Genomic DNA, 15,574 nt, shown 5'->3' with positions numbered 1-15,574 from the left:
TTTCATACTATATATATTTGAATTACCCTTAATTACATGAAACCAGAGATATCATACTTAAACACATTATCTTGATGCTAAATGAGACTCATAAACATTGCATATACACCTTTCATTCGACTCAGGATGATTACCACAATATAACAAGCATAATTGTAGTTATTTCACATTGAGGGTAAACCTCCTAACTCAGTAAGACACTTTTAAGTTATTTTCCAATGTAGAACTATTACCACAATATAAACAGGCCTAATTGTAGTTCATATCAAACTAATCTAAGTGTGTTACTAGACATTTGAAGATGTACTTAGTATTAATCTAGGCAGGAGCAAACCAGGTGGTCACATGTGTTTATTACTTATTACTTCCTAGGAGACCAAATGGTGGTCTCATGTGTTTAACTAGGGCTTATCTGAACTCCTTCCTGTCCCCCACCCTGCCGAACCCAGGTGGCTCCAGCTGCGGTAGACCTGGGGCATAAGGTGTCAGCTTCCTGTCCTAATCAGCCACCGAACCCGTTTAACAACCTCTATCTATTGTTTTTCAGCTGCCACTATATGCAAATGACCTCCTGTGGTGCTCCCCCCGGTCTCAGCTACAACACACACACAATCTAATCTTGTCCCCCAGGACACAAGGATTTCATGATAGTGACATGCTTCTACTAAACCACATTAGTTTGATTTGAATACCAGTTTCAGACCTTTTCTATGAGACAATGATGTTTATGATCTGTCTATTAAAAACTACCACACTTTCACAAGACAGGATACAATACACGACTGACAAACACAGGTAACATTTAACAATGAACCAGCAAGTGCATGCTGGCCCAGAACACTTAAATACAAACACTAATTAGACACAGAGGGTAATTACTAACAGGACACAGGTGTGGTAGACAGAACTAACAGAATACAGAGCACACAGGGGGAAACAATAACAATTGTACTGAGACAAACAAGACTAAAACACATTTACAAAACACAGACAGGGGAACACAAATCTGTTAGGGTTTGTAACCGACCCCAAGCGCAACGGCACAGAGAGAGTTGTTTCAGAGTTAGCCAAAAACAAGGGCGTGTTTATTCTCAGAGTCACAAGATTGAATTAGGTGGAGAACAGAACAAACGGGGAATCTGGCATGTGAAGAATGTTTGCGGCTCTGCAGATTCTCCCAGAAGGTGATGGTGAGGAATTTGCTTGTGACGTCTGAGCCGCTCTGCAGATCCCCCCAGCATACACTCCAGGTGGAAACGGAGGGGGAGAGAGAAATCCCAGTTAGCTCAGCGCACAACAGAAACAGAGGGGTGACTGATCCAAACAAATATCCAAGTGACTTGATCTTCGGTGTGATACACACAGTTAGCAGAGTCCAGAGAAAAAACAATACGGTAATCCAAGGTGTAAATCCAACAACAAAAAATAGGTGAGAACAGTATAACAAAAACGGGATCTCTTCGGTGTTTCACAAACACACAAAAAACGAGTGATCCAAAAAGAACTGATTCCAAAAACTCACCAGAGCGCAACGCGTAAAGCGGGCAGATAAACGAGGCGTTCTCCAACAGGGATACTTCACGAGAGTCCTGGGGAGCAACAGACAGCGACGGGAAAGAAAGGCAGATGCAGGGAATATTCAAAATGATCCAACATCGATATTAGGGAGATCAGGGAATATAAAGCCACGGGGCGCTAATGACAAGCTGTGACAGCTGCGGGATGAAATTGATCATTGCTCCAGAAGCGTGTGGTGGGGAGAGCACCAATCAACACGGCATCTTACAGGAAAGAAGCGTGAGGCGGGGAATGCAATTAATAAACAAAATACCTTAAAGGAACAGAGCGAGTGGGTGGGGAGCGGACAAAACCTCACAGTACCCCCCCTCCACGGAAGCCACCCGGCGACCCACTCTGCCCCGGCCTGCCCGGACGGGACCGAAGGAAGCCGGCGATCAGGGGCACTGGAGAGGGGGACAAAGACAGAGACCCGGAGAGGGGGACCGGAGACGGGGACAGAGGACCGGCGAGGGAGGCCCGAGACGGGGACAGGGGCCCGACAGCGGAGGCCGGGCACGGGGACAGAGGACCGGCGAGGAACCAGGAGGAACCATGTAGTCCAGGAGGAACCATGTAGACCAGGAGGAACCAGGAGGAACCATGTAGACCAGGAGGAACCATGTAGACCAGGAGGAACCAGGTAGACCAGGAGGAACCAGGAGGAACCATGTAGTCCAGGAGGAACCATGTAGACCAGGAGGAACCAGGAGGAACCATGTAGACCAGGAGGAACCATGTAGACCAGGAGGAACCAGGTAGACCAGGAGGAACCAGGAGGAACCATGTAGTCCAGGAGGAACCATGTAGACCAGGAGGAACCATGTAGACCAAGAGGAACCATGTAGACCAGGAGGAACCAGGAGGAACCATGTAGACCAGGAGGAACCAGGAGGAACCATGTAGACCAGGAGGAACTATGCGGACCAGGAGGAACCAGGAGGAACCATGTAAACTGGGTTAAATCAGATGCGTCCAACAGATGAGTTTGAGTGTTTTACTCAACGGTATCCAAGGAAACAGTTATGGGGGGGGGTCAAATTCTTCGGAGGTTCTAATAGTCCTGGTGGTGAAGTCCCCGTCCCCCCCCCCCCCTCGGAACTCAACGACATCAGGGTTTCTTCTTGTGCAGTGCTCTCTCTGTGTCGGCTGGGGTCGTCATGGTTGGATCGTAATGTTAGGGTTTGTAACCGACCCCAAGCGTAACGGCACAGAGATAGTTGTTTCAGAGTTAGCCAAAAACAAGGGCGTGTTTATTCTCAGAGTCACAAGATTGAATTAGGTGGAGAACAGAACAAACGGGGAATCTGGCATGTGAAGAATGTTTGCGGCTCTGCAGATTCTCCCAGAAGGTGATGGTGAGGAATTTGCTTGTGACGTCTGAGCCGCTCTGCAGATCCCCCCAGCATACACTCCAGGTGGAAACGGAGGAGGAGAGAGAAATCCCAGTTAGCTCAGCGCACAACAGAAACAGAGGGGTGACTGATCCAAACAAATATCCAAGTGACTTGATCTTCGGTGTGATACACAGAGTTAGCAGAGTCCAGAGAAAAAAACAATACGGTAATCCAAGGTGTAAATCCAACAACAAAAAATAGGTGAGAACAGTATAACAAAAACGGGATCTCTTCGGTGTTTCACAAACACACAAAAAACGAGTGATCCAAAAAGAACTGATTCCAAAAACTCACCAGAGCGCAACGCATAAAGCGGGCAGATAAACGAGGCGTAGCTTCGTACGGGGAATCAGGTTCTCCAACAGGGATACTTCACGAGAGTCCTGGGGAGCAACAGACAGCGACGGGAAAGAAAGGCAGATGCAGGGAATATTCAAAACGATCCAACATCGATATTAGGGAGATCAGGGAATATAAAGCCACGGGGCGCTAATGACAAGCTGTGACAGCTGCGGGATGAAATTGATCATTGCTCCAGAAGCGTGTGGTGGGGAGAGCACCAATCAACACGGCATCTTACAGGAAAGAAGCGTGAGGCGGGGAATGCAATTAATAAACAAAATACCTTAAAGGAACGGAGCGAGTGGGTGGGGAGCGGACAAAACCTCACAAAATCTAACACAATGGAAACAACAATGACAACATAGACAAACATAAATGGCAGATGAGAATGTTAAGTAGGTGTGTGAGCTGATGCCAGATCTGCCACATCTGGCTCAGCCCACCGGTTGCCAATGTTATGGTGTGAAGGGTATTGATGGGGGGTTGTGAGTGTCTGAGTCCTGGACCAACCGAACTGGGCGGAGGGTTGCCGGCTGGTCCCACAGGACCGGGGGAAGTGTTACAGCTACTGCTTGTTCCTCTTGTGTGTTTCTCCAGTACGCCCTTGAAGTCGCCGCTGTTACCTCTCTCTGCCTCCGTGGACCGGTGCTTCGTATTTACACTTTGCCCTTGGTGAGTTTTTGGAAGTCTATTTTTTGATGCTCTGATATCCTCATTTTTATTCCTGGACTCAATACCTTCAGCTGTTTTTTGTGTGTTCCTTAACACTGAAGAAGTGTCGCTTTGTTTTGGTACTGGACTCTGCCTTATTACTGGACTGCCTCGTAATCCCTACGTTCCATTAATGACATTCTCTGTTTTTCTTGGATGGAAAAACAGAGAATGGATTGTCAATGTGGATTATCAATAAGCTGCTGTGGATTATCAATGGATTGGATTTGTTCTCTGTCCATTGATGATTCATTGCAATGACATTGTGAAGTCTGTTGTTCTCCGTGCATATGAGTTGGTGCCAGAGGCCTATAGGCAACGATTCAGGAATCACAAGAAGTCCTCAAGTCAGACATTTGTTGAGTTCGGTAGAGAGAAGAGAACTCTCTTTGACAAGTGGTGTAGTGCTAACAAGTCTACTGACTACAACTCTCTTAGAGAACTAATACTGTTGGAGGAATTTAAGAATTGTGTGTCTGAAAGCATTGTGGTCTACTTAAATGAGCAGAAGGTAACTTCTTTGTCACAGGCTGCAGTGTTTGCAGATGAGTTCACGCTTATTCACAAAACGGTCTTTACACCATCCCGTAGTGATAAGTTTGCAGGGTCACTTCCTGAAGGCCCTGTGTCGCAATCAATCCATATGACACTGCCACCTGCCCACTCAAAAACCAACTGTGAATGTTATTACTGCCATAAGACTGGGCATCTCATTGCTGACTGCCACATTCTTAAACATAAACAACAGCAAGGTCAGAGTTCAGGCCAGACAAAAGGGGTAGGCTTTGTTAAGACAATTAGGCCGTCTGCCTCAGGTCAGCCCACCGAACCGGATCCTAGTTTTAAGCCATTCATTTTTGATGGGTTAATTTCGCTCACTGGAAATCCGAGTGATCAGAAGTCTGTTCATATCCTAAGGGATACTGGTGCTAAGCAGTCCTTCCTGCTTGCTAACGTTCTGCCCTTTTCTGACCAAACGTCCTGTGGCTCTAGTGTTATAGTGCAGGGAATTGAAATGGGTTTCATTCCTGTGCCGTTGCATAAGGTCCACGTCCAGTCAGCTTTGGCTTCTGGGTTCTTTGACATTGCTGTGCGTCATGCATTGCCAATCGAAGGTGTTGCCTTCATAATGGGTAATGACATAGCTGGAGGAAAGGTGATGCCAGTACTAGAAGTATTGGATCAGCCAGAACAGTGTCCTATGTTAGACCTGGGTCAGTCATTCCCTGAGGCTTTCCTTGCCTGCGTGGTCATCCGCGCTCAGTTACAAAAAGGGGAAGAAATGGGTAATATGGTTGATCTGGCTGACTCGGTGCTAACACCCTTGTTTGTTAGTAATGACATTCTAACTGCAAGCCCTGATGTCTCTAGGTGCCCACTAGAAGAGACCAAAGGTCACCCAAACTCTACAGACCAGACCAAGAGTGGCTGTATTCCTCAGTTATCTGTGACTTGTGAAAATGTTGTAGGCCTTTTGATAAGTACCCCTGACCGCAAGCGCAAGACTTGTGTTTGCCATGTTAACATGTTGAAGTTGTATCACCTTAGAGGGAACCCTCAGCCAGAGGAGGTAGAGGGAAAAGGCAAACCACCTCAGTTGCTTCAGTTCAGGTGATTGCTTCTGGTGTTACTGATGATGTTGATGACAAACAACTAAACAATAGTGTGTTTGCTCCAGTGTCTACTGTTTGGTTTAATTTTATTTTTCTGTTGCTGTCGACTCGTTCTCTGTTTCTGTCGACTCGTTTTCTGTTGCCGCTGACTAGTTTTCTGTTGCTGTCAACTCGTTCTCTGTTGCTGTCGACTCGTTTTCTGTTGCCGCTGACTCGTTTTCTGTTGCCGTCAACTCGTTCTCTGTTGCTGTCGACTTGTTCCGTTTGCCGTCGACTTGTTCCCTGTTGCTGTCGAATCGTCATAATCTTATTTTTTGGGTAATGGGTTTGTTTTTGTGTGTGGGGGTGTTACGTTCCAGCATGTGGCTGTTGTATGTTGTTTGTACTTTTGTGCCCTCCCCCCCTTTCTCTCTCTCTCTCTCTCTCTCTCTCTCCCACTCCCTCCACCTGCTATACTCTGATCCAGGTTCCTGTCCTTCATCAGGACACTAATTGGAAACCAGCCAGTCATCCCAGCCATCAAGCAAATCACCAGTTGACCAATCGGAAGCCCTCCTCTTGTTTTAAAACCCATGTAGCACTTCCTGTTCCCCCCCCCTTCTTTTTGTCTCTATGCTGTTGGTTAAATGTTTGACTCTGATATATTTAGCCAACTTGGTACAAGTGTATGTGTGTGTGTGGGTTGGGAATTGGAGCAGGTAAGGGGCCCAACACATTTGGTGCTACACGTAGTGATAGTATTGTCTAGACACACTAGGTCAGGAGTGATGCCACTCATTGTATGTTTTGGACATATGTTTGGTTAGTCAGTGTAGGTAGTGAGCAGTAGGTTTTATTTGACCTTTGTGTTTGTGTATAGGTAGACAAGATATTCCGAGTTAGTTGTGTTTTGTTTTACTTAGTTTATTCCTTTGGCATCATTCAAGCTCCATTTCCCTTCTCCCCCCCCCCTTTTCCCCTTGGTTGTGTGTATCAAATCCACCATTGTCATTGTCTATTAGTCTGTTTTGTTTGTATATATAAAAGGCACAATATATTACTTTCTTTCACCTAAACTTGTTGTGGGCATTGAATTATTTATCATTTGGTTCATTTATCACTAATTACAACACAATCATCTTTTATGTTATTCACCCCTTCCCCTAGAAATACTGTGGTTGTAACAACCACCATACAATGTCAGTTGATTTCATCGAAAAAGCAATGAAAGCAGAAATTTCCCAGACAGAGAATAACTCGTTGCGCAGGGAAGTAATGCATAATTAGGTTTCACACTAAAGTCAATAATGGCTTTCAACTTTCAAAGTGGTCTTACCCGCCATACCTTAGAGAAAATAATTATTTACGGCGAGGGGGCAATTACCTGGAGCCGGAGAAAAAGCACCTTGCAAAACCTTATTGTTTGAAGTCTTGTTCTAGGTAATAGAAGAAGGGAGCTGACGTGTGAGTCCTTCAACATTCTCATTAATTCAGCCTGTGAGCCTTGTCAATGCATTTATTTTTGTGTGTGTGTGTGTGTGTGTGTGTGTGTGTGTGTGTGTGTGTGTGTGTGTGTGTGTGTGTGTGTGTGTGTGTGTGTGTGTGTGTGTGTGTGTGTGTGTGTGTGTGTGTGTGTGTGTGTGTGTGTGTGTGTGTGTGTGTGTGTGTGTGTGTGTGTGTGTGTGTGTGTGTGTGTGTGTGATTTTATTTTATTTTATTGATGGATTAAAAACACACAACAAGGATCCAAAGGATAACATGAGAAAGAGTAAAACCCTTATTTCCGTCATGGTCCCAGGGCTGTTAGGCCACAACAAAAACACGACAATAACACAACACGCATACATTTAAAACATTATAAGACTAACCTATCGCTAAAATTGTATACCCCACAATAACTAAAAACTGATTGGAAACCCATTCAAACTATAGGGGGCTATTCTTCTATTCTGTCCATGAGCCACTTCCTGACGCTTCTCTTGAAGCTGTGGAGGCTCAAGCTCTGCTTGATGGGGATAGGCAGCTTGTTCCAATCCTGGGCTCCAGAGAAAGTAAGGGAGCATTGGCCCAGTTTGGATCGGAAAGAAGCAGGCTTCAGGTTTGCTATGCTTGCTCTAGTTCTGTGGTTGTGGGATTCGTTGACCGGGGTGAAGTAGTTCTGGAGGTATCTAGGGGACCTTTGGTTTATAATATTGTGCACTATGTTCAGTCTGAGCTGGGTAACTCTGGCCTCCACAGGAAGCCAGTTTAGCTCCTGGAAGTGACTCCTCCCTATGTGGGTGCGAGGGCCAAGACCCATTACCACCCTTACTAGCTTATTTTGGGAAACCTGAAGCTTCTTTTTTATGTTCACTGTCAGGCCCTCGAACCACGATACGCTACCATAGTCAAAGTGGCAGAGTACTAGGCTATTTGCTAGTAGCCTGAGGCTATCTCTGCCAAGGAGGTTGGCTTTCCTAGCTAGGTACCTGGTGCGGGCGTTGACTTTGCCCAGTACTTGGGAGGCCATAGCCTCCCCATCTAGGCTCCTGTCTATCATACAGCCTAGATACTTCGCTTTTTTTGGCTGTTTTAGGGTTACAGCTCCTAGCTGGATATTAAACTCCCGTGCTTTCCTGAGCTTGGCTTGGAGGCTAATAGTACTGCCTCTGTCTTACCTAGGTGAAGAGAAAGCCTGTTGTCCGAAAGCCACCTGCTGACCCCTGCAAGTTCTTCACCTAGCATCTCTTCTAGTGTGTTCTGATTCTTGTGTGAGACTAGCAGGGCTGAGTCGTCTGCAAATAAAAACAAGTTACATGAGCATGCTGCTGACATGTCATTTATGTACAGTAAAAAAAGGAGAGGTCCTAGCACGCTTCCTTGTGGGACACCCCACATACAATGTGTGTGTGTGTGTGTGTGTGTGTGTGCATGCATGAGTGTGTGAATGTGTGTGAGAGTGTCTGTGAGTGTGTCAGTGTGAAAGTGTCAGTGTGAAAGTGTCCGTGTGAAAGTGAGTGTGAAAGTGTGTGAGTGTGAGTATGAGTATGAGTATGAGTATGAGTATGAGTATGAGCAGGGCCGCCTGGGAGAAATGCGAGGCCCTGTGCGAGATTTAACGCGAGCCCCCCCCCCCCCCCCCCCCCAAAGGTAAAAAAAAAAAAAAAAAAAAAAAATTATATATATATATATATTTTTTATTTTTTATTTTTTTTATACAGTCAACATATTCTTAAATAATAGCGCTGCCCGAGGCGGGGCATGATAAAGTCAACATATAGCAAAAGAGAGAGCGAGAGAGAGCTCCCGTTCTACAGTCAATATACAGTGTACAGAGAGAGAGAGAGAGAGAGAGACACATTGGAAAGAAATTGAAATGCTATTTGGCCCTAAACAGAGAGTACACAGTGGCAGAATACCTGAGCACTGTGACTGAAGATCCTTGAGCACAGCCTAGCCATCGAGAAAGGCCGCCATAGGCAGACTGTGTGTGTTAGAAAGAGAGAGAGAGAGAGAGAGAACATGTGTGTTTGTCATGTGTGTGTGTGTTAGAGAGAGACTATAGCATGTATGAGAGATTCAAAAGGACAAAGATCAACACTTAAATCCAACAAGAAGAGCGTCTATACCAGAGAAACCAAAGCAGCAAGGAGCCAATGGCCGACATCAGCTAAATAGGCTAGCCAGGTACTGTGACACCAGGCCACGTGACACACAGCTTTGGCCAACGGCCCAACGCTACCCAAGCTACACAAACGACCATTCACACACAGCACATGTCGTATCTCCAAATGTTGTGAAGTAGCATATGTTTTGCCTGGAAAAAAACATCGTTATTAACAAAACATTCGGGAGGGGAAGGAAGGAAGAGTGGGGTAATGTCATGACATTTTACCTGCACGAGGTACGCAGGGCGAAAGGCCGCAACACAGGTCTCCACGTTGACGAAAGGCCTCTCGCTGTCGGGACAAAGCTATGGCCAGAGCCTTGTCATGGTGCAGGCCCGACTACATCTTCTGTCAAAGATGATGTCGTAGTCAGAGTGCCAGGGCCTGCTATTCTCAAGGCTAACTGATAGCATCAAACGAACGTTCCCAGCTGACGCTAAACAGCTAACTGGCTAACAGTTAGCTCAATCAGGCACCTGGCTGCATGTAGTAGCCGCATAGCTTGCTTCTGCGTTAGCTAACAGCTAACAAGCTATGCGGCTACTGTCTACATACAGCCAGGTGCTCTCACCAGGCACACACAGTTAGCTACTAGTAGTACTATATATTAGCTAGTCGACCAGTTTGGCTCCAGAGAGAGAGAAAGATAGATAGGTCAGGACAGGTCCACGGCGGGTATATAATCATAGGTTGACTCACCATAACGCAGTATCAATGAATGCGGCGCGGCCGGCGCCAATGGTAAAGTTGGAAGGAGACTTGGCCCACGTTGTAATTTCTTCTTCTTCTTCTTCTTCGAGTACTTTCCGGCAGACTGGACACCTTTCGGCGTATTGCTGCCTAACAGATTTATCTGCTCACAAGTTCTCTTCTCCTTCTTTTGAAAAGACATCCACTCGCCTCGCCTCGCTCCTCTGGATAGGTTAGCTAACGCTAGTTAGCCGTTAGCTAAGCTAGCTACTAGCCGACATCATCATGGCTATCCCGACTGAACCACACGTTAGCACTCAATATTATAACGTAGCTCATCCTAACTAGCTGTCCCTGTCTTTAGCCGGGATGGCTAGCCTGACTGAACTGTCTAACATGCAACAACTTTCATCTTCAGTCCATCTGCCGAACGATGTCCTCTTCACCGTGGCTGGCATAAACTCCAATGCCTGCACGCGCGGAATAGTCAGACGCTACCTTACCTGTAACCCCTCCCCTCATTGAAACCAATGCCTGCTGCAGAGCACCAGAGCTCCAATAGTGAATAGTTAATACATTTTTTTTTTTTTTTTTTGCGAGGCCCCCCTTCCCGCGAGGCCCTGTGCGACCGCACTGCTCGCACACCCCCTGAGGCGGCCCTGAGTATGAGTATGAGTATGAGTATGAGTGTGAGTGAGAGTGAGAGTGAGAGTGAGAGTGAGAGTGAGAGTGAGAGTGAGAGTGTGAGTGTGAGTGTGAGTGTGAGTGTGAGTGAGTATGAGTATGAGTGTTTGATTCTGTCTTTGCCATTCTAACTCCTATCTCTCATTTAAAATTGAGTAACAGGCTTAAAGGAACACGCCAACTTTTGGGGAAATTAGCTTATTTGCCATCTACCCTGGAGTTAGACAAGCAGATACAGACCCTTTTCTTCTCTGTGCATGTATTAGGCTTAGGAAACAGCCGCACCATTAACCTAGCTTAGCGTCATTCACTGGAAGTTGGTGTGCCAGTGTAGCCTAGTTCCCAACAGTCACGAAATACACTCCAAATACAACTCCAAAACGTTCCTGTAAACATGTTGTGACCTGTGTATTTACCACGTGGTAAAATATTAGTTCAGGGGTAGCGTAGGGTCTATGTAATACTGATGATAAATCTATCTTACTCTGTTATGTTTGGCTGGGTTGTCAACTAGCCATAGGCCCTATGTTTATGGATACACGGACGGCGGGGGTACTGAACTGTTAGCTCAGGGGTAGAGTAATGTTTATGTAGTGTTGATGACAAATCTGTATTGCATTGTTATGTCTGGCTGGGTTGTCAATTCGCCAATAACCTTATGTTTATTTATACACAGGTAGCGGGTGTTGACGTACATCGGATGGGTAGGGATAGGGTACTCATGGGTGGAAGGAACACTATGTCATTGCCAGGCAGTAGGTCGATTTGTGGTCTTTGTGAATCTATGACCCCAGTGGGAATTAAGGGGTATCTGACTATCTGCGGCAGATGGATCAGTGGGGTTAGATGGTGGGGTACAGGGCCGCCTCAGGGGGTGTGCGAGCAGTGCGGTCGCACAGGGCCTCGCGGGAAGGGGGGCCTTTTTTTATTTTTTTTTATTTTTTTTGCGAGGCCCCCCTTCCCGCGAGGCCCTTTTTCATCACAGACCTAAAATCTAGTTTTGCTTATATGCTTATATATTTCACATTAGACACGTTTGTAGAATGTGTCTGACTTGTTCCTGGGTCTGCAGTCCTGCAGACATACTCACTATTGGAGCTCAGCCTCTGGGGTTCTGCAGCAGACATACTATTGGTTTCAACGAAGGGAGTGGTTTTACTTACATCATGTGTAGTACACCGGCGTGAGTCAGAAGCTTTTGACTATTATGCTTAGTTATGCCAGCCAAGACGAAGAAAGAGGTCGGTCATTATCAGTCGGTCGGTCACCAAGGAACGTTGACGAAAGGCCTCTCGCTAGCGGGACAAATGGCCGGAGCCTTGTCATGGTATAGCCATGATGATGTCGGCTAGTAGCTAGCTTAGCTAAAGGCTAACTAGCGTTAGCTAACCTATTCAGAGGAGCGAGGCGAGGCGAGTGGATGTCTTTTCAAAAGAAGGAGAAGAGAACTTGTGAGCAGATAAATCTGTTAGGCAGCAATACGCCGAAAGGTGTCCAGTCTGCCGGAAAGTACTCGAAGAAGAAGAAGAAGAAATTACACCGTGGGCCAAGAAAGTCTCCTTCCAACTTTACCATTGGCGCCGCATTCATTGATACTGCGTTATGGTGAGTCAACCTATGATTATATACCCGCCGTGGACCTATCTATCTTTCTCTCTCTCTGGAGCCAAACTGGTCGACTAGCTAATATAGTACTACTAGTAGCTAACGGTGTGTGCCTGGTGAGAGCACCTGGCTGTATGTAGCCGCATAGCTTGCAGAACGCAGAAGCAAGCTATGCGGCTACATACAGCCAGGTGCCTGATTGAGCTAACTGTTAGCCAGTTAGCTGTTTAGCGTCAGCTGGGAACGTTCGTTTGATGCTATCAGTTAGCCTTGAGAATAGCAGGCCCTGGCACTCTGACTACGACATCATCTTTGACAGAAGATGTAGTCGGGCCTGCACCATGACAAGGCTCTGGCCATAGCTTATTTGTCCCGACAGCGAGAGGCCTTTCGTCAACGTGGAGACCTGTGTTGCGGCCTTTCGCCCTGCGTTCCTCGTGCAGGTAAGATGTCATGACATTACCCCACTCTTCCTTCCTTCCCCTCCCGAATGTTTTGTTAATAACGATGTTTTTTTCCAGGCAAAACATATGCTACTTCACAACATTTGGAGATATGACATGTGCTGTGTGTGAATGGTCGTTTGTGTAGCTTGGGTAGCGTTGGGCCGTTGGCCAAAGCTGTGTGTGGCCTGGTGTCACAGTACCTGGCTGCCTGTACGTTAATGCCAAGCAAGCAGTGCAAAAATGCTTCCGCATTCGTCACCGCACGCTAGTGCGGTAAAGCGCCCTTCTTTTCAGACAAATGCTACCGTGCGTGCACCGGCGGCGGCGTGCTCGCTCAGGTGCGTGCGTGCGCCGGCGTGCTCGCGCGAGGTGCCCGCGCATGCGACACGAGCGGAGCTCAATATATATAAGTCACCGCCCCTTATTCAGTATCCAACAAATAGCTCAATTGGCAAGGACACATGGCTGTGGATCCTATGGCTTGTTTGCTGGCGAGTTCGAATCCCATCGAAAATATTTTTTAACGTGATTTTTTTTTAACGTGTATTCTTTCGCCGATTAAGGTTAGGCATTGTTTCGGAGTTGGTTAAGGTTAGAACGGTTAAGTTTAGGCGCTGTTAAGGAGCTGGTTAAGGTTAGAGTTTGTCAAAGAGAATGGCAATATAATTTCTATGGTTAAGGTTAGGCATGGTTATGGTTAAGGTTAAGGTTAGGCATTGTTTCGGAGTTGGTTAAGGTTAGAACGGTTAAGTTTAGGCGTTGTTAAGGAGCTGGTTAAGGTTAGAGTTTGTCAAAGAGAATGGCAATAGACAGCCTATTTCCGCGAAAATGAAAGGCGCATTACTGCATGCCACTACGGTAAATTTTTGCACTGCTTGCTTGGCATAAAGCTACACGCTACCTGGCTAGCCTATTTAGCTGATGTCGGCCATTGGCTCCTTGCTGCTTTGGTTTCTCTGGTATAGACCCTCTTCTTGTTGGATTTAAGTGTTGATCTTTGTCCTTTTGGATCTCTCATACATGCTCTAGTCTCTCTCTAACACACACACACATGACAAACACACATGTTCTCTCTCTCTCTCTCTCTCTTTCTAACACACACAGTCTGCCTATGGCGGCCTTTCTCGATGGCTAGGCTGTGCTCAAGGATCTTCAGTCACAGTGCTCAGGTATTCTGCCACTGTGTACTCTCTGTTTAGGGCCAAATAGCATTTCAATTTCTTTCCAATGTGTGTCTCTCTCTTGTACATATGTCTAAACTGAACACTGTGACCTCTTTTTTTTCTTCTAATTTTTACTATGTTTTTATTTCATACTTATCTTGTCATGCACAGTCTCTGGAGCGCAACAGTAAGAAGCATTTTGTACAAAAGTATTCTGTACTTCTGTATGACAACTATTAAAGAAACTTGAGAAACTTGAAACTTGAGAAACTCTCTCTCTCTCTCTCTCTCTCTCTCTCTCTCTCTCTCTCTCTCTCTTGGATTTAAGTGTTGATCTTTGTCCTTTTGAATCTCTCATACATGCTCTAGTCTCTCTCTAACACACACACACATGACAAACACACATGTTCTCTCTCTCTCTCTCTCTCTTTCTAACACACACAGTCTGCCTATGGCGGCCTTTCTCGATGGCTAGGCTGTGCTCAAGGATCTTCAGTCACAGTGCTCAGGTATTCTGCCACTGTGTACTCTCTGTTTAGGGCCAAATAGCATTTCAATTTCTTTCCAATGTGTCTCTCTCTCTCTCTCTCTGTACACTGTATATTGACTGTAGAACGGGAGCTCTCTCTCGCTCTCTCTTTTGCTATATGTTGACTGTATCATGCCCCGCCTCGGGCAGCGCTATTATTTAAGAATATGTTGACTGTATAAAAAAAATAAAAATAAAAATAAAAATATATATATATATATATATTTTTTTAACCTTTTTGGGGGGGGGGGGGGGGGGGGCTCGCGTTAAATCTTGCACAGGGCCTCGCATTTCTCCCAGGCGGCCCTGGTGGGGTAAGTATAGGAAGTTAACCCTTAAGGTTGGCAGGTTAGTATATAGAACAGGGGGAGGGGGTTTCTGTTGTTGTGTATTTCTATATTCTATGTACTGTTGTTTTGTGTCAGTGTAATTGTTCTTCCTCCAGTGTCGTTGGACGGATGGGCCGGACCTCTCGGGATCTGCATTCCTCATTCCTAACTTGGCTGCGTTGGTATGTTGGCATACACATAGATAATTACGACCATGGCTAAATTGAACACATTAATATGGAACACAGGGGGGTTAAATACTCCTCATAAACACACCAGTGTCCTTGGTCTACTGAGGAGAAAGAAAATAGACTTAGCTCTTCTTAGTGAGACTCACCTAATGATAGCTTATGTGGCAAGGCTGGCAGACCGGCAATACCATGTAATTTCCTCATCCTCTGCTAGCAACCAAACAAGAGGTATCTCTATAGTGACGTAGTTTGGATATCAGGGTGTTGGATGTGTGGGCTGATACAGAGGGGAGGATAACAATGGCAAAACATTTATATTCTCACAGGAAAATCGCACTTGTATGCTTGTATGCTATCGTTGTATGCTTCTAACACATTTGATGCAGAGTTTTACAAAACAATCACTAGAGCAGCGGTTCTCAAACTATGGGTCGTGACCCAAAGTGGGGTCGCGGGTAGGTGACAGGTGGCGCATTGATTGAGTTTTCCACCCGGCAGCTGTGTGTATTTGCCATGTCTCGCCCCTTCATCAATGGAGGCCGACACACGTATACCAATACACATCTCACTACACCCTGCGCATTTATAATCGCGGGAGGGGGTTCTGGTCTTTTGTGTGTAACCTGGAATCACAATGGATAGGTTTGTTGTCAGAAGCGTTGCTGGTTGGCCGCGATGAAATGGGCCCTGC

This window comes from Notolepis coatsorum (genome assembly GCF_963971535.1).
Source record: "Notolepis coatsorum genome assembly, chromosome: 3".
NCBI classification, from domain to species: Eukaryota; Metazoa; Chordata; class Actinopteri; order Aulopiformes; family Paralepididae; genus Notolepis; species Notolepis coatsorum.
Note: the sequence above shows the minus strand (reverse complement) of the source record.